This window comes from Tursiops truncatus, chromosome 16 (assembly GCF_011762595.2).
Source record: "Tursiops truncatus isolate mTurTru1 chromosome 16, mTurTru1.mat.Y, whole genome shotgun sequence".
In the NCBI taxonomy this organism is placed as follows: Eukaryota; Metazoa; Chordata; class Mammalia; order Artiodactyla; family Delphinidae; genus Tursiops; species Tursiops truncatus.
In genome coordinates this window covers 73312216-73333058 of record NC_047049.1, presented here as the reverse complement: position 1 = coordinate 73333058, position 20843 = coordinate 73312216, and the positions used below count along the sequence as shown (strand labels likewise).

General features: G+C 40.0%; 1 long non-coding RNA gene across 1 annotated transcript in view; it reads right to left on the bottom strand.

Annotated features, from left to right (window-relative positions):
- LOC141276697 (uncharacterized) overlaps positions 1-18555 on the bottom strand; it is a 34774-nt gene extending 16219 nt beyond the window's left edge. Inside the window, exon 1 of the long non-coding RNA XR_012326661.1 lies at positions 18280-18555. This is a non-coding gene — a long non-coding RNA (uncharacterized lncRNA). The remainder of the gene's footprint in view (positions 1-18279) is intronic.
- Positions 18556-20843: the final 2288 nt, after the last annotated feature.

Below are 20843 nucleotides of genomic sequence, written 5' to 3'. Positions count from 1 at the left end.
TGGTGTTACAGGATAACGGCCACAAAGCAGAAGCATTACTTCAGGCCCAACATTTTTTTTTCTTTTGTAATTTCATTTTTATTTTATATTGGAGTAGAGTTGATTTCTGATGTTGTGTTCATCTTAGGTGTCCAGAACCTTGCTTCAGTTATACATAGACATATATGTATTTTTTTCAGGTTCTTCTCCCATATAGGATATTACAGTGTTTTCAGTAGAGTTCCTTATGCTATTCTATAGGTCCTTTTTGATTATCTGTTTGATATATGTTAGTGTGCATCTGTTAATCCCAACCTCCTAATTTATCCCTCTCCCTACCTTTCCTTTTTGATCATCAAAAGTTAGTTTTCTAAGTCTGTATCTGTTCTGTAAAGTAGTTCATTTGTAGGAATTTATAGATTCCACCTGTAAGTGACATCTTAGGATATTTGTCTTTCTCTTTCTGACTTACTAAACTATGATTATCTCTAGGTCCATAGGTGACTGCAAAAGGCATTATTTCATTTTTTTCATGGCTGAGTCATATTCCATGTGTACATGTCTCATTTCTTTATCCATTCATCTGTCGACGGACATGTTGTCTGCTTCCATGCCTTGGCTATTGTAAATAGTGAAGTGCACACTTGGGTGCATGTGCCTTTTCGAATTCTGCTTTTCAACGCATATACTCTTAAACCTGGGACTGCCGGATCATACGGTAGCTCTCTTTTCACCTTTTAAAGGCATGTCCATAGTGTTCTCTATAGTGGCTGTTACCAATTACATGCCACTAGCACCATAGGAGGGTCCCCTTTTCTTAACCCCTATTTTAGCACTTATTGTCTATAGTCTTTTTGATAATGGCCATTTTCACTGGTGCATGGCGGTGTCTCTTGGTAGTTTTGATTGGCGAGTCTCTAGTAATTTGCCATGATGAGCATCATTTCATGTGTTTTTTTTAAAATGGTGTGAGTTGTACATAGTTGTTGATATTTTCTTCTTGATAGTTTGCCCTGTTTTTAATTATTTTCAATTACTTGCAACTGGAAATTTTTTGAGGGCAGGTATAATTTAAAGCCCAGCAGTCCTTGTGAATATTAAGCGCCCATAAGCAATAGTTTTCAGATTGCTGTGGCCGGAAATGTCAACAAGATGGCAGGATTTCTTTGTTCCGAACTCTGGTTAGTCTGTCTCCTGGAGCCTTAGTAGAAATCCTGCTTTGGGGCTGTAATTTGAGTGGAAATTTCCAGAACAAGCACCCAATAGCTCGGGTCTCATCAGGTCTTCTTTTTATTAATTTCTATTTTTCATTGGAGTAACACTGATATGCAATGTTGTCTCTGTTGTAGGTGTACACAAACTTTCTCATTTATACACACACACATATCATCTCTGGATTCTTTCCATATAGATTATTATAGAGTGTTAACAGACATCCCTTGGTATATATAGGTCCTTGTTGATTATCTATTTTATATGAAAGAGTTTGTGTTTCTTAATCCAATCTTCAGAATGTATCAATTGCCCCCTTCTTTAAACTTAGGTAACTTTTTTTTAAGTCTCTGAGACTCTTTATGATTTCTCAATTATTTTATTCATGTGCATTTTAAGATTCCTCCTATAAGTGACACCTTCTGATATCTGTCTTTCTTGTTCCGACTTACTTCACTAGTTTAATTATCTCTAGGTTTCTCTATGTTCCTGCAAACGGCATTATTTCATTCTTTTTCATGGCTGAGCCATACTCCATGTGTACAGGCACCACTTCTTCTCTATCCATCCATCTGTCCATGGACATTTTGTGTGCCTCCACGTCTTGGCTCTTGTAAATGGTGCTACAGTGCACGCTTGGGTGCATGTGTCTTTTCGAATTCCGGCATTCTCTGCATATAGTCTTAGGGGTAGTACTGCCGGATCATACGGTAGCTCTCTTTTACCTCTTAAGGGCACTTCCGTAATGTTCTCTAGAGTGGCTGCTACCATTTACATCCATAAAAGGGTTCCCTTTACTCCATGCCCTCTCCACCATATATTCATTGCAGATTTTTGATGATGGCGTTGCACTCTTGCCAGTGGAACCCTCATTGTAGTTCTGATTAGCACATGTCTGCTAACTGCTATTTTGAGCATGTTCTTATGGGCCATTTTTACTCATAATCAGTGTGAGTAGAATTTACCTGTTGAAATTGCCTTCTTGAAAGTGTGCCCTGTTTTCAAATATTTTTGAACACTTAGGCCTGGACATTTTTAGAGGGCAAGTATCATTTAGAGCCCAGCAGTCCTTGTGAACACTAAGTGCCCAGAAGCAATCGTCTGGAGGTTGCTTTTGAGGGAAATGCTCATAAGGCGCAGTATTTCCTCGGGCCCAACTCTGGTTAACTCGGCAACCAGAGCCTTAGCGGAAATCTTTTTGGGGTTGTAAATTTGAGTGGAATGTGCCAGAACAAACAGGCAAATCTTGTGTTTCATTACCAATTCTTTAATTAGATTAATTTTTAGTTTTTTATGGCAGTAACATTGATATACAATGTTGTATATGCTGTAGGTATAGAGGATCATTTTCAGTTATACATATACAGATATCTAAGCATGTTCGGCTTTTTTCCCCATATAGGTTATTAGAGAGTGTCGATAGACTTCCCAGGTATAAATAGGTCCTTGTTGATTATCTATTTTATATGAAAACAGTTTGTATTGGTTAAGCACTAAATCCTCCTAATTTATCCCTTGACCCCTTAAGTACCCTTTGGTAAACATAGGATTACTTTCTAAGTCCCTGAGTCTGTTTATGTGTTCTCAATTATTTCAATGGTGGGTATTTTTAGATTCCACCTGTAAATGATATCATATATGTGTCTTTCTGATTCTGACTTACTTTACCTGGTATGATTATCTCTAGTTTTCTGTATGTTCCTGCCAATGGCATTATTTCATTCTTTTACGTGGCAGAGAGCCATACACCATTGTGTACATGTATCACTTTTTTTTAATCCATTCATCTGTCCATGGACATTTTGAATGTCTGCACATCTTTTGTATCAGTGCACGCATGGGTCCATGTGTCTTTTCGAATTCTGGTATTTTCTACATATAGTCTTAGGCACTACCTAAGTAGCACTGCCGGATCACGTGGTGGCTCTATTTTTAACTTTTAAAGGCACTTCCGTAATGTTCTCTATTGAGGCTGTTACCATTTACATCCCACCAGGACCATAAAGTATCTCCTTTCCTCCTTGCTCTCTCCACCGTTTATTTATTCATTATCGATTTTTGATGATGGCCTTCCCAATCGGTGCAAAGTTATGTCTCGTTGTAGTTCTGACTTGCATGTCTCTGCTAATTTCTATGTTGAGCATGTTCTTATGGGCTGTTTTTATTCATAATCAGTGTGAGTACAATTTACCTGTTGAAACTGCCTTCTTGAAAGTGTGCCCTGTGTTCAATTATTTTTGAACACTTAGGCCTGGACATTCTTTGAGGTCAAGTATCATTTAGAGCTCAGCAGTTCTTGTGAATATTAAGTGCCCATAATCAATCGTTTTGAGTTTGATTATCCGGATTTCCTCCGGCCCAACATCTTGCCCAGCAAACAGAGCCTTAGGGCAAATGCTGTTTGTGGCTTGTAAACTGAAGAGGAGTGAGCCAGAACAAACACCCAAATCTCGTGTCAATTTTTAAATTAGATTAATTTTAGATTAATTAATTTTAGATTAATTTTTAGTTTTTATTGGAGTAACAGTGATATACAATGTTGTGTATGTTGTAGGTATAGGGAATCATTTTTTTGTTATACATATAGAGATATATATGCATGTTTGGCTTCTTTTCTCATATATATTATTAGAGAGTTGATAGCCCTACCTTGGTATACGTACATCCTTGTTGAATATCTGTTTTATATGAAATAGTTTGTATTTGTTAATCCCATCCTCCTAATTTTTCCCTTGTCCCCTTCTGTCCCCTTTGGTATCCATGGTGTTTTTTTAAGTCCTTGAGTCTGTTTATGTTTTCTCAATTATTTCAATGGTGTGTATTTTAAGATTCCACCTATTAGTGATATCATATAATATTTGTCTTTCTGATTCTGACTTACGTTACTTACTATGATTATCTCTAGTTTTCTCTATGTTCCTGCAAATCGCATTATTTCATTCTTTTACATGGCAGAGTCATATACCATTGTGTACATGTATCACTTTAAAAAAATTTGTTCATCTGGCCATGGACATTTTGTTTGTCTCCATGTCTTTGTAATCAAATTTACTCTGATAAAAATACAAATTTAATTTAAAAAATTCAAATGAGAACTAATGAGATATAAGCTTTTGGGGGTTTGTCCTGGCTGATTCCACTCTAATTTACAACCTAGGAACAGGACTTCCAGGAAGGGTCTGTTGCCATAGTAACCAGAGCTGGGAATGGAGAAATTGTGCAAACTTGTGGCTGTTTAGCAGCTTTCAATCCAGTGCTAATGGTCACTTAATATTCACAAGGACTGTAGGGCTGTAAATGACACCTGCCCTCAAAAAACATCCTGAGGTCTGGAATTGACAAAAAATTTCCAAACAGGGCAAACTTTCAAGCACATAATTTCAAGAGGTAAATTTTTCTCGCTGTAATTTTTAAAGAAAAAAAAGGACATGGAAAAATGGTCAATATAACGAATAATTAGAGTAATGCAAATCCAAACAACAAAGAGGTATCACCTCACAGCAGGCAGAATGGCAATCAGCAAAAAGGCTACAAACAATAAATGCTGAAGGGGTTATGTAGAAATGCGTGCCCTCCTATGCTGCTGGGGATATGTAAACTGGTAATAGCAACTAATGAGAAAAGAACGGAGCTGCCTTTAAGAGGTAAAAATTGAGCTACCATATGATCCAGCAGACCTATTACTGGGCCTATAACCCGAGAAGACCAGAATGGATAAGGCAGAGGCACCCAAAAGAGCACTGCAGCCATATGTACAATAGCCAAGACTTGGAAGCAAGCAAAATGTCCATCGACACATGAATGGACAAAGAATAAGTGGTACAGGTACACAGTGGAATATTAGCTACAAAAAAGAATGAAACATAGCCCTTTGCAGCACCATAGATGAACCGAGAGATAATCATAGGACGTGAAGTAAGTCAGAAAGAGAAAGACAAACATAATAGGATATCATTTGTAGGTGTTATCGAAAAATTGATACCAATGAACATATTTCCATAGAGAAAGACACTCACAGGCTTAGAAGACAAACTTATGGTTAACCAAAAAGAAAGGTGGGAGGAATGGATAAATTAGGATACTGGACTTAACATACATATACTAATACATGTAAAATATATAATCACCAAAGACCACCTTGTACCAAGGAATGTCTACTCAACACTCTGTAATAACCTACATAGGAACAGGATCTGAAGATGAATAGGTATATGTATATGTATAAATAAACCAAATTCTGCACACCTAAAACAAACACAGCATTGTAATCAAATTTACTCCGATAGAAAATAAAAATTAAATTAAAAAAAAGAAACAACAAGTCATGAGACATAAGATTGGGGTTTTGTCCTGCCACATTCCACTTCAATTTATAACCTACGAACATGAATTCCAGGAAGGCTCTCTTGCCATGGTGACCAGAGTGGGGAATGGAAAAATCCTGTCACCTTGTGGCGGTTTCCCGCAACAGCAGTTTTAAACCCAGTGCCAACAGTCAGTTAATATTCACAAAGACTGCAGGGCTTTAGAAGACACCAGCACTCAAAAATGTCCTGGCGTCGGGAATTTACAAAAACTTTCAAATCAGGGCAAACTTTCAAGAAGATAATTTCAAGAGGTAAATTTTTCTCACTGTAATTTTTAAACAAACAAACAAAAAATGACAGAAAAATGCTCAACATCATGTATCATTAGAGACATGGAAATCTAAACTAGAAAAAAAATATCACCTCACACCAGTCAGAATGGCCATCAGCAAAAAGTCTAAAAACATTAAATACTGAAGTGGTTTTGGAGAAAAGCACAACCTCTATGCTGTTTGTGGATGTAGTCTGGTAACGGCCACCAAAGAGAACAGAATGGAGGTGCCGTTAAAGGTAAAAATTGCGCTACCATATGATCTGGCCGACCCACTACTGGGCCTGTAACTGGAGAAGACCAGAATCGAATAGGCAGAGACACCCCAATGGGCACTGAAGCAATATTTACAATAGCCAAGACATGGAAGCAAACAAAATGTCCATTGACACATGAATGTACAAAGAAGCGGTACATGTACACAGTGGAATACTAGCCCCTAAAAAGGATGAAATGATGTCCTTTTCAGCACATAGATGAGCCTAGAGATAATCATACTATGTGAAATCAGTCATAAAGAGAAAGACAAATATCTTATGACATCATTTATAGGTGTTATCTAAAAATTGATACCAATGAATACATTTCCACAGATATTTACTCTGTTAAATAAAAATTAAATTTAAAAAAAAGCAAGCAAGAAGTAATGAGACATAAGCTTTTGGGGGTTTGTCCTGGCACTTTACACTCCAATTTACAACCTCGGAACACAACTTCCAGGAAAGTCCTTTTTCCCTAATAGCTAGAGTTGGGAATGTAGTAATCCTGCCGCTTTGTGGTCATTTCCCGCAACAGCAGCTTTAAACCTAGTGCTAACAGTCACTTCATATTTCCAAGGACTGCTGGGTAATAAATGATACCTGCCCTCAAAAAGTGTCCTTAAGTCGGTAATGGAAAAAAAATTCAAAACAGGTCAAATTTTCAAGAAGAAAATTTTAAGATGTAAATTTTACTCACACTTAAAAAAAAAAGGACATGGCAAAATGCTCAATATCACGAATTATTAGAGACATGCAAATCCTAACTACAAAAAGGAGGGGAGAAGGAATGATACACATGCCCTGGGGTGTTTGTCCAGGCACATTCCACTCTAATTTCCAACCAGGAGAAGGACTTTCCCTAAGGCTCAGTTTGTCCCAATTACCAGAGTGGGGCATGAAGAAATCCGGCAGGTTTGTGGCTGATTCCCGAAACAACAACATGAAAACTGGTGCTTGGGGGTCCTGCATATTCACAAGGCCCTCAAGGCTGTAAATTACACCTGTGTCTTGGGGTTAGTTTTGGAAAACAAATTCAAAACGAGGCAGAATTTCAGGAACCAGATATCAAGATGTAAATTTCCCTCACAGTGATTTTATATTTTTTTTAAAAAAGCACACCAGAAGCTACTCAACATCAGAAATTATATGCTAGTGCAAAAAAAGACTACAACGAGGTATCACCTCTCACCAGTCAGAATGACCATCACCACAAAGTCTCTGGAGAGAGCGTGAAGAAAAGGGAACCATGTTATACTGCTGCTGGGAATGAAATATGCTAACATGTGCTAAAAGGCACTCTGGAGAACAGTATGAAGGGTCCTTAAAAACAGAAAAATAGAGCTACCTTAGGATCCATCAAAACCACTCCTGGGTGTAAATCTGGGGAAAACCAGAAATCGACAAGACACACGGACCACAATGCTCACTGTAGCCCTGCTTACAAGAGCCTAGACTTGGAAGCAATGAAAGTGTCCATCAAAGGACGAATGGATAAAAAACATGTTGTACATATATACAATGGAATATTACTCAACTATGAAATGAATGAAATAAGGTCATTTGCAGCAACTCGGATGGACCTTGATACACATACTAAGTGACATAAATCAAACAGAGAAAAGTAAATTTCATATGATATCCCTTATAGGTGGAATCTAAAAATCGATACAAATGAACTAACTTACAAAACAGAAACAGAGGCACAGACTTAGAAAACAAACTTTTGGCTACCAAGGAGAAAGGTGGGGGGAGGGAGGCTTAAATTAGGAGGTTTTAATTAGCATACATACCCTTATAGAGAGAAAACAGATAATCAATAAGGACCTACTGTATAGCACAGGGAACTCGACTCAACACATTATAATTTCGTCAATGGAAAAGGAATCGGAAAAAGAATATATAGATGTCTCCGTGTAAGTGACTCCAGCTGCTGTACAACAAAAAGCACAACACTGTAAATCAGCTGTATCGTTATATGATTAACATTAAATTAGCAAAACAAACAAACAACAACAACAAAAAGAGAAATGGTTACTAAATTGGTTCAGGCCCAGTGACCCAACACAGCCTCACATCCCTGGAGCAAGCGCTGGCTTGGCTCTCAAGGCTGAGTTGCCAAGGGGCTTAGGGAGCTGGTGAGGATGTGCCAGCCAATGCAGCCCCACGGGAGTTGTACTGCCTGATCCCCACTCCATGCGTCCAAAATCTCCAGGTGCAGCGGAGCCAACCTACAGCTAAACATGCCTGGGACACCCAAAGGATGGTGCACCCTCTGGGCAGGAAGAGATATAAAAAGTCACCTAATCTCCACATCTCCTGGTGGTAGGGTTCCCACCTCCAGCCTCTTTCCTTAGAGTCTCCCCACCTGGGGAAGACAGCACCCTCCAACAGCCAGTTTTGCACAGATTGGTATTTGTCCGGGGTTGAAGGGTAAGGGGGGGGGAGGAATGAGACACAAGTCCTGGGGTTTTTGGACAGGCACAGGCCACTCTAATGTCCAGTCAGGAAGAGGACTTTCTCGAAGGCTCAGGTTGCCCCAGTAACCCGAGTGGGGCTTGAAGAAATCCTGTCCCCTTATGGCCATTTCCTGAAACAACAACTTGAAAACCGGTGCTCAGGGACATTGCCGCTCACAAGGCCTGCAGGGTTGTAAAGGACACCTGCCCTCGAAAAATGTCTTTGGGTAAGTAATCAAAAAGGACTTGAAAACAAGGCAGAATTGCAGGAACCGGATTTCAAGAGGTAGATTGGACTCAACATTAAAGTCAAGTCACTGGACATCGCCAATGACTGGGTTGGCCCTAATGGGCATTGGGGTTTTTCCATAACACCTTATGGAAAAACCCCAACGCCCTTTATGGCCAACCAAATATTCGCGAAATGCAAATCAACACTACAAACAGGTATCACCTCGCACCACTCAGAATGACCATCATCACAAAGTCTAAAAACAGAAATGCAGAGAGGGCGTGGAGAAAAGGGAACCCTGCTACGCTGATGGTGGGAATGTAAAATGCTACCAGCCACTCTGGAGAACAGTATGCAGTTTCCTTAAAAATCTAAAAAACAGAGCTACAGAGGATATGGCAATCACAACATTGTAAATCTGGTATACTCCATTATAGAAATAAAGTAGCCTAACGTGAACTATTTAGGTATGAAATTCTTCATTATTTTTTATTTTTTTAATTTTAATTTTTTCTAATTTTTTTTTTATTTGCTTGACAGGGTCTATTTCCAAATCGAAAAACAAGACTGTCCTTTTCCAAAAAGCAGCCTTTAATTGTATCTGTCAAGCATAGTGTTTGCTCTACAATTGGTTATTTTAGGTTTTCCATTTTAAATTCGTCCTCCATTTCCATTGTTTAAAATTTTGTCTTCCATTCCTAGGTTCAATGTATGTTTTTTGTAATTAATACTTGTAATTTAAAACTTCAAGTTTTTACTGAAAAAAATAAAGCACAGCTGCCATAAGTGAAAAAAGACACAAGAAATGAAGTTATAGTAAGTGATAGATGGAAGAATATATTTTCCCCATAGATAAGACAAAGAGTTAAAATCAATTACATACAAAGTTACCACAAATTAAGAAAAAAGAATAGAAAATCTGACAAAGGGCATAACAAAAACTCACATCTAAGGAATTGCAATTGTCAGTGAATTTCGAATTTATCCCTGACCTTAGCTAGCCATGAGAAAAGAGCATTTTAAATGACTTCCAATCACTACTTTTATACAAATTTTTAAAAATTGCAGCATGCTTTACCTGGCACGAAATGCACCTCTTTCACAACAGAAACAAGCAAATACCCTTCAAGATGAAAGGCTAAGCACACCTCTTTGTGCTTCTTTCACAGGTTATAGGGTCTTGATTGGATAACTGCAATAGCACAGATTCTATGGAGGAGCCATTTCACCCATCAGCTTACCTTTTTCCCAATTAATCAAATGATCTAAGATGCTGGGGGGCTGAGAAGACTCCTTCAAGGAGAGACTGGTAACAAACCTTCGTTATATGTTAGTTAACCATCATGTACTGGTGTGAAACACTAGGAAACAGAAGACTTGTGTTCCCCTGGCTGTTGATGGCGGAGTTTTCGTTAGGAGGGAAGGCCCCTTCTCAGCTATCACCCACTTCATACCAGTGTTTCCCAATTTCCCTGAGCATGAGAGTTCCTGGGAGCCTTGTTCGAAGCAGAGTTCACCTGGTGCTTCACGGAAGCCTCAGCAGCAGGACCAGGAGCATGGACTTTTCACAGCACGAGGGGCTTCTTAACATCAACAAAGACTGGGGAAACACTCTTCAAATCATTCACTCTGTGCTGCTTTATCGACAGCTTCATGGGTGTACCAATGAGGTACAAAAAACTGCACATATTTAAAGTATACACTTCAATGAGTTTTGTCATATGTATATACACAGTAAAGCATCAGCCTAATTAAGATAAAAAACATACCCATTGCCCCCAAAAGTTTCCTCATGTCCCTTTGTAATCCACACCTCCCTCCTTCCCATCCCCAGGCAACCACTAATCTGATTTCTTCTACTAGAGATAACACTGCATTTTATATGAATGACATCTTTCTGTATCTGGCTGCTTTCTCATAGCCATAAATATTTTGAGATTTACAAGGAAATAAATAAATAGCTACAAGGATACACTGTACAACACAGGGAATACAGCCAGTATTCTAAATAACTTTTTCTTTCTTCTTCTTTTTTTTTTTTTTTGGCTGAACCACACGGGATCTTAGCTCCCCGACCAGGGACTGAACCCATGCCCCCTGCAGTGGAAGTCAGGAGTCTTAAACCACTGGCCCAGCAGAAAAGTCCTAAATAACTTTTAATGCTGCATAATCTATAAAATTTTGAGTCACTATGTTGTACACCTGAAACTAGGATAATATTGTAAATCAACTATACCTTAATTTAAAAAAAAGGAACACCATTGTGACCACCATCCAGGTGAAAATTTTACTTTTCCATCCATGGCAGAATACCCTCCCTGTGCCCCATCCCAATCTCAACCACCTCCCTACTTCCAAAAGGACTCACTGTCCTGATTTTTATAGTCATTATTCTCCTTGAGTTTCTTTTAGTTTTTATCACCCAAGTGTGCTCTCTAGAACCTACAGTTTAGTCTTGCTCACGTTGTTGATGTCTTTTAATCCTCTCTTAGCCACTAAGTTCCTTCTCCATCCCTTTCTCTTTCTTACACTGTATCCATGGAAGAACCCTAGCCCTGCCCCCATGGGATTTTCCAGTAAGAATTTTGTAGACTGTGTTCTCAGGATGCAGTTCAACACATCCCTCTGTTCTCTATTTCCTGCAAATTTTCAACTGTATTCAGAGGCTTGACCAGACTCGAATAAATATTTTTGATGAGACTCTAGGTATTGATGTGCTCTTTCATCAAGGGGCACATAATCTCAGGTTGTCTGTCTTTACTGAGATGTCAGCAGGGATGATTTTCAATGCTTACATTCATTAATCCATTGGGGGTGGAAAATTATGATATTCTAATTACATCATTTTTTTATTTATCAGCTGGATTAATCTAATAAACAAATACTTCCCTTCATCTACTATTTCATCACCCAGTAGAACCATTCATAAAGGAAAGGCAGATTAGATGCTTCTTTCATTTATTTATCCGTTACCAAGATAATAAATTTCTACCCTGTCATACTCCAAAGATGATGAATTAATTTAAACACACCGGGATGAAGTGAAGAATTAAAACATATGTGATAGATTTCAATACATGGCCGTTATTATATCTGTTGATGTTCACATTGTCCCATCTTTTACATGGTGGACCCTCTTCAGGTTAACTCTTAAGTCCTTTTGACATGCCCCTAATAGTCTGAATACTTCCATGATATCTCGTTTGGCAAGATGTTTCAAGTTCATCTTGTATATTTCCTTCCCAGGACTAGAATCAGTCATTTCTCCAAGAAGCCTTTGTTTCCTTTAGTGGGAAATAATATTGAATATTAAATACTGAACACTGTGAAGTTAGGAATCCTCTTTGCTTCTGGTCTGATCACTGTTTCTAGTCTTTTCAGTGGGAAGAGATAGATTTTACACATATGAGACAATACTCTGGTAGGTTATACAGATATACCCAATTCAAATTGAGAACTGTAAGGTTTTTACTTAACCTCTTCTGTGACATCTGTATTTCCTTTCCTCCACACTGGGAAATCTGGTTCTCAAGGACACAGTGGAATAACTGAATTAGAATATCCAATTAGTCATTTGTTTCATCTCAACTGATGCACACACAAGTTCAGATTAACAGTATCCATAATAGCATACAAGACACAGATGAAAGAAGTTGAAGAAGACATCACTAAATGGGAAGATATTCCACCTCATGGATTGGAAGAATCAATACTGTTAAAATAACCATGCTACCCAAAGCAATCTAAAGATTTAATGCGATCCTTATCAAAATTCCAACAGAATTTTTCACAGAAATAGAAGAAACAATCCTAAAATTCTATAGAACCACAAAGGTCACCCAATAGCCAAAGCGATCTTGAGAAAGAATAACAAAGCTGAAGGATTTACACTCCCTAATTTCAAACTATATTACAAAGCTATAGTAAGCAAAACTCTATGGTGTTGGCATAGAAACAAACATATAGATGAATGGAACAGGGGGGAGAGCCTAGAAATCAACCCATGCTTATATGGTCAGTTAATTTATCACAAATAGCTAAGAATATACAATGGGAAAAAGGACAATCTCTTCAGTAAATGGTGATGGGAAAACTCGACAGCCCCATGCAAAGGAATGAAACTGGACCACTATCTTACAACAAACACAAAAGTTAATGGATGAAAGCCTTGAGTGGAAAACCTGAAATCACAAAAAAAACAGGCAGTAAGCTCCTTGACTTCAGTTTTGGTGATGATTTTTTGGATCTGACTCCAAAACAAAGGGAAAAAAAGCAAAAATTAATAAGTGGAACTACATCTAACTAAAAAGCTTCGGGACTTCCCTGGTGGTCCAGTGGGTAAAACTCCGCGCTCCCAATGCAAGGGGCCTGGGTTCGATCCCTGGTCCAGGAACTAGATCCCACATGCATGCCGCAACTAAGAAGCCTGCATGCCCCAACTAAAGATCCCACATGCTGCAAAGAAGATCCCACGTGCTGCAACTAAGACTGGGTGCAGCCTAAATAAATATTAAAAAACAAAAACTAAAACTAAAATGCTTCTGCACTGCAAAGAAAACCATCAACAAAGTGAAAAGGCCCATTGGAATGGGAGAAAATATTTGCAAATCATGTATCTGATAAGTGGTTAATATCCAAAATATATAAAGCACTCATACCACTCAAGAGCAAACAAAGAGGCACTCTGATTTTAAAAAATGGGCAGAAGAGCTGAAGAAACATTTTTCCAAAGAAGATACACAGGTGGCCAATAGGTATTTACGTGAAAAGATGCTCAACATCATTAATCCTCAGGGAAATGCTAATCAAAACCACGAGATGTCACCTGTCACCAATTAGAAAGGCTATTATCAAAAAAGACAAGAAATAACAAATGTTGGAGAGGATGTTGAGAAAAGGGAACCCTTGTGAGGTGTTGGTGGGAATGGAAATTGGTGCAGCCACTATGGAATATGGTATAGCATTTTCTCACAAAATTAACAGTGGAACTACCATATGGCCCAGCAATCCCACTTCTGGTATTTATCCAAAGAAAAGGAAAACACTAATTTGAAAAGATATATGCACCACTATGCTCACGGCAGCACTATTTACAATAGCCAAGATAGGGAAACAACCCATTGTTCAAAGACGGATGACTGGATAAAGAAACTGTGGTATAGATAGATATACAATGGAATATTATTCAGCCAAATAAAAAAATGAAATCTTGCCATGTGATAACATGAAAGGACCTTGAGGACATTATGCTAAGTGAAATAACTCAGAGAGAGAAAGACAAATACTGCATGATCTCCCTTACACGTGGAATCTTTAAGAAAAAAAACAAAAATCCTAGCTCATACATAGAACAGACTGGTGGATGCCAGAGTTAGGAGGTGGGTGGGGTGAAATGACTGAGGGTGAAAAGGTACAAACTTCCAGCTATAAATAAGTCATGAGATGTAAGAAACATCATGCTGACCATAGATAATAATATTATATCGAATACGTGAAAGTTGCTAAGAGAGTCGACCTTAAAAATTCTCATGAAAGAAAAAAAAATGTACTTATATATGGTGACAGATTTCATCTAGACTTATTGTGGTGATTACTTCACAATATATACAAATAACGAATCCTTATGTTGTACAGCTGAAAGTACCATAATGTTATATGTCACCTATACCTGAAAAAAATAATATCCTTAGAACAATAAAATATCAGAACTAGTTGTGACTTCTGAAAACAGTTAAAACTTTTTTTGCATGAAATTCTCTCCTTCCCTTCCCCATTTCTTTGTTTGTACCATATCTATATTCTTAGATCATAAAGCCATTATGAGATGGGTTGGGACATGGGACCCTCTACCTGAGCGCTTGTACCTGCACCTGGACAAACGTCTCCTCCAGCAACAGAATAGAAGGCAACTATAAGGGACTAAAAATAGCTTCATGCCAGCCAGGTAGAGGCAATTAGGAACAATAAGATACTAAAAGGCCACAAACCAACCACCACTTCTGAGGTGCCAGGAGCAAAGGCAGGGTACTGCACATGATCATTGCACACAGCACCACAAAGGGGGTGGACAGGATACCTAATCCACACCTCAGTCCGACTTACCAATCCTCCCCCACCCTCATCCCATTGAAGGAATCAGCCCCCCACTGGAGAGCTAGCAAGGGCACCTGTTACTTGTTTTTATCCCTTGTGCTTCAGCATGAGTCCCAATAAAGGCTTGCCTGAATTCCTTGTCTGGCCTCTTATCAATTTATGTTGACTGAAGAGTCCAAGGGCCCAAATCTGTATCAGTTACATAGTATAACCTCTTCTTTTTAACCCACATTTAATCTTGATTCTAGAGGTAACTATATATTTACTGCTCACACTAATCCTTATTGCAATGTCTCTTTAGTTATTGTGGTTTCTGAAGCTGGTTCTTTAGTAGATTCCTCAAGGAGGGCTCCTGGAACACTCTCCTGAAACTGTAATAAAGACAGGGTCAGTATTACTGGCGCTTCCTTTTGCCTCCAGCTCCAATATGGCTCAATACGGGACTTTTAATGATTCTATCTTTATTTCAAAGTTTGATATTTTGTTCATCAAGGACTTTTTGGCATTGAATTTGGTTTTCGAAAAATTATTGCATTAAAATTTCAGTTATCTTGATTACTGAGTTGTTTGGTGTCCCTGAAACTTTGTGCCTAATGCCAGTGCCTTTCTCACCTCACCCTGGCTCAAGCATTGAGTTGAGCTTCTCTGTCCTTCCTCTTTACTGTTTCCATCGTACTTATTTTGATTACACACCTTATAATGGATGTCAATTGTGGGGTGCAGTCCCAGTGGAGCCCTGGGGGCTCAGTGGGAGAAGTCAAGGACTTTCATGCCTTACCTTAGACCTCTGCCTCACTCACTGGTGGAGTGAACCTAGTCCTCCCAGTCTCAGCTGCGGCTCCCGGCCTGGCTCCTGCTCTGTACAAGCTCAAGGCTCTGCGGCGGGTCCTCATTTGGCTCCGGCACCGCGCATGCGTGGGGCTCTCCCGGGAAGGGGGCGGACGCGGGCGCACCTGCTCCTGTACTGAGCATGCGCAGGGCCCTCAGGCGTCCAGTTACGCTGTTGCTTCCTTTTCCTTTCCCAACACTCATGGTGATATTGGGCAGGTCTCATGGCTGTTGTTCACTTGTATTTTGTGGTAACAGGGGGATACCTTGTCATCTAGTCTTGTTGTAAATATTGCCCATGGGTTTTGTTTTTAATACCGCTCTGTGTTTATGTGGGTATTCTGGAAGACAAAGACTATGCTTCCACGACAATTGCCATCTTCCCAGAATTCTTAAATTAATTTTATTTTTAAAAGGATACTTTAAAAGAAAGCAACGGAGAACCAGAATTATTTTCTACACACAGAAAGCTTAAAAAAAAACAAACTACATAAAAAAATCCACAAGAGTATTGTTAGCTAAAGGCCTACGCATGTTCTCATTGTTAACAAGGGAGACTGCAGCTGCCAAGGATGTGACAGCTCCTGGTCCAGGAAAGATGCAGACCACACAGTCCAAACACCCTTGTGCTACAAAACACCCAGTCGTGTGATGGCCTGGCCAAGCTCAGAAGAGAGCAAGGGAAAGGCTCTGGGAGTGAAGAGAGAAAGGAAAGCTGGGTGCAAGTTTGTGATCTAATGTTTCAGCTGCCAGGTGAGGTTCCTGCTACTGGTCCACAGAACCAGGTGAGGGACTGAGTTTCACTGCCTTTTGGTGGGAGAGGAGGCAGGGATCAGGGATGGACACACACAGAAAGCCAGGTCTGCTGGTGGACTGTGCCCCTAACAGAAGGGGGACTAGAAAACATTCTACTCGCTGAGGAAACTTTACTGTCTGGGCTCTGGGTGAGCAAGAAAGAGACCCCCCTGAGGGGAAAGCTACTAGGCCTTTGCTATGGACTGAATATTTATGTCCCCCCAAGTACATATGCTGAAAACTTAACCTCTAAGCTGATGATATTAGGAGGCAGGGCCTTTGGGAGGTGATGAGGTCAGAAGGCAGAGCCCCGATGAATGGGATGAGTGCCCTTGTAAAAAAGGCCTGAGAGAGCCCCCTGGCTCCTTCTCACATGTGACAACACAGCAAAAAGAGGGCCACCTATAAACTAGAGGATGGTCACTCACCAGACACCTTGATCTTGGACATTCCAGCATGTAAAACTGCAAGAAATAAATTTCTATTGTTTATGTGCCACCCAGTCTCTTTGTATTTGTTATAGCAGCCCAAACAGAATAAGACAGCCCATGATTCAGGCAGCCAGTGTCTGATTATAAGGCCAGCGTCTGAACATAAGTAAACAGAGGAACAGGGTGGAGGTGGGGAGTGCGGGACATTTTGTTTTACTGAGGTGGTAAGTGAGGTCCATGTACTTTTCATTCTAAACTATCACTCAAGAATAAAAGCAAAATAAGAACATCTTCAGATAAAAAAGACTAAGAGTCTGCCTCTCTCAGGCTCTCACTGAGCATGAGGAAAGATGTATTGAAGGAAGAAGTGAGTGAATCCCAGAAGGAAGGAGTGGAGTCTGAGAGACGGAGGCAGGAGATGGGGGGAAGCAGGTCTCAGTCAGACAGTCATTGACTGTGTGAAACAACAGTCATGGATTAGTAATAACAATAATCACGACTAATTAGAGGCATAAACTTCTGTGGTTCAGTGCTGTGTCCTGGCCATCACCTGCCACTCTACCAGGACTCGGGAAGCCTGAGCTGAGGTTGGGAGAACATATACATCTATTTATATAATAATCAGTTATAACTACTTTGTAATAAGAATATATACCATGAACAAGTGGGATTTATTCCTGGAATACAAGAATGTTTCAACCTAAGAAAATGTACCAGTGTAATGCACTACATTAACAGAATGAAGTAAAAAACATGATCATCTCAGTTATTGCAGAAAAAGCAACTGAAAAAAATTCAACACACTTTCATGATAAAAAACGCTCTAAAACTACGTTTGTAGGAAATTACCACAACATAATCCAAGCCATGTATGTAAAACGCACAGCCAACATCACACTCAATGGTAAAAGACTGAAAACTTTCCCTTTGCGATCAGGAAGCACGTAAGAATGCTGTGTTTTACCAACTCTATTCAACATTGCACTAGTATTTTTAGCCACAGCAGTTAAGATAGATAAATACATTAATTAATTAATAAATGAATAAATCACTGACATCCACATTTGAAAGGAGGAAGCAGAATTATCTCTGTTCACACATGACATGATTTCATATGGAGTAATTTTAAGGATGCCACAAAAATCATGTTAGAACTAATATATGAATTCAGCAAAGTAACAGGATACAAAAGTCAATGTTAAAAATCATGTGCATTCCTGTACACTAACATGATCCCCAAGGGAATCAGAGGCATCCCCTGAGCCCTGGAGTGGACAGCCACACAGTAGGACAATCAAGGAGGCCAAAGTGAGGAAGAGAAGTCAGCAGATGGTGAGATTTGATCTACGAGATACCTGGGATCAGCTGGGTCCTGGCTGAAGGGTGCTATGAGAAGGCCAGCAGGTGTAAAGGGCCTGGCAGGTGAGGTGGCAGCCGATTTACGATGACCTCCTGTCAGGACAGTTCTGGGAGAGTCCTGATTTCAAATACATTCTCAAACCTGTCAGATCTTGCTTCCCAAATGTATTCATTCAGCAGTATTGGCCTGTCTTCTTTGCCAAGTGCAGGGCTGGCGGTCTGTAATATACTGAAACCAAGGTGTAGACTCTGCTGCCAGAAGGTTGAGCATCAGTTGTAATGTAATACAGTGAAGGCTGTTGTAGGTAGAGTACCAGGTAATTAGAATCATAACCCATCTCTCTCCCATAATTATTTTTTTAAATTAATTAATTTATTTTTTTGGCTGCGTTGGGTCTGCGTTGCTATGCACAGGCTTTCTCTAATTGCAGCGAGCAGGGGCTACTCTTTGTGGCGGTGCATGGGCTTCTCACTGCGGTGGCTTCTCTTGTTGCAGAGCACGGGCTCTAGGCATGCGGGCTCAGTAGTTGTGGCATGTGGGCTCAGTAGTTGTGCCTTGCGGGCTCTAGAGTGCAGGTTCAGTGGCACACGGGCTTAGTTGCTCCGCGGCATGTGGGATCTTCCCAGACCAGGGCTTGAACCCATGTCCCCTGCACTGGCAGGTGGATTCTTAACCACTGTGCCACCAGGGAAGTCCCTCTCTCCCATAATTATTATAACCATTATAATAATGACCCTGATGCTCCTTCAGGATAGACAGGATTTTAGCAAAGTTCCCCAGGGGGAAAGCAGACAGTGCTTTGGGGATAGGAGACATGTGGACCCGATCTTGGCTGTGCTGAGTAGGAGATCTCCACTTTTGACCGACTCCACTGAGACCTACTGCCCACCTTCAATTGTCTCCTAGGGCGTCAGGGACATTCTCACTGTCTTACAAGCAGACAACGTGCCACCCAAAGGTTCACAGCACAAAGAAGGGGCAATGTGATTGAAAAATATCTCTAATATGTTACATAGATGATGTTTTACATAAACAGATGTTTATAGATGGTTGGAGGGAGAGAGGAAGGTCCAGAGGTGGACAGACATGGGGAGGAGTTGGACACATACTTTTTTTTTTTTTACACTAGGCCACCAGGGAACTCCCTTTGGCATTATTTTTTTTAACATCTTTATTGTAGTATAACTGCTTTACAATGGTGTGTTAGTTTCTGCTTTATAACAAAGTGAATCAGCTATATGTATACATATATCCCCATATCTCCTCCCTCTTGCGTCTCCCTCCTACCATCCCTACCCCACCCCTCTAGGTGGTCACAAAGCACAGAGCTGATCTCCTTATGCTATGCAGCTGCTTCCCACTAGCTATCTATTTTACATTTGGTAGTATATATAAGTCCATGCCACTCTCTCACTTCGTCCCAGCTTAACTTTCCCCCTCCCAGTGTCCTCAAGTCCATTCTCTACGTCTGCGTCTTTATTCCTGTCCTGCCCCTAGGCCCTCCAGAACCTTTTTTTTTTTTAGATTCCATATATATGGACACATACTTTTAAATGCCTGTAAAGATCACAAGGGACAACATCCAGTCAGTGGCTCATCTTATATTTGTTACTTTTAGTGGATTTTCACTAGTTTCCAAATGACATTGGAGAAGGAAAGCAAGCAAATATACCTTAAAGAATTCCTCTAAGTTTATAAAACACATTCTGACGAAGGCTAACTTGGAAATGACTGCTTTTGAAGGGGGCAGTGTGTTTGTCAGAAGCAGCTACACACCGCCCGCTGGTGGCCTTGTGAGAAGTGGGAAGAGTGCTGCAGGGCTCTATAGTTCTGTCAGCAGAAGTCAATCACACTTACCCACCTTCACAGTCCTGCTGTTAGAGCAAACCAAATTCTGTAGATTCAGTGTTTCTGAGGGGTGCCTTCTAGTGGAAGTCCTTGTCTGGACTATGACACAATAGGCCAATGAGCCCCTGAGTCAGGCGGCCCTGGGTCCACAGCAGAGAATAGAGATGAGGTCGATGCCTCACAGGGAGAGGACCTGCAGGGAAAGGGTGAGAAAGTGCTGGTGTTCACTTGTCTACATCCCAGCTGTGTGTGTCTGGTTTGGAAGAATTAGTCTATCCAACCAATGTAATTTATGGCACTTTTCTGTTTAAATTAACCGTAAAAAATTTTAGAAGACTGTCACTCAACATATCTATATAATTCCATCCAAATTTATATAGAGTTAAAAAATGAGATTAGCTTATTTACTGGTCACTTTTTCATTTAACATTAGTAATTATTCCATCCATTTAAAATTTTAGAAAATATGAATTTAATGGCTGCATTATATTCCTTATGACACCTTGTACTTAAAAGACCTGCTTCTACAGCTCCTGCTGCATCTTCCTCCACACCCGTATCTTGCTCATCTCTGAAAGTGGAGTCCAAATCCTATCATCTCCAGGCAGCTTCCAAATCTAAAATCATCCCCCGAACTTCCAGATCAGGTTGTCTTTATCCTTTTCTCCCAGGATGGCAGGCACTTTATACCATGTCCTCTCTGCCTCTATG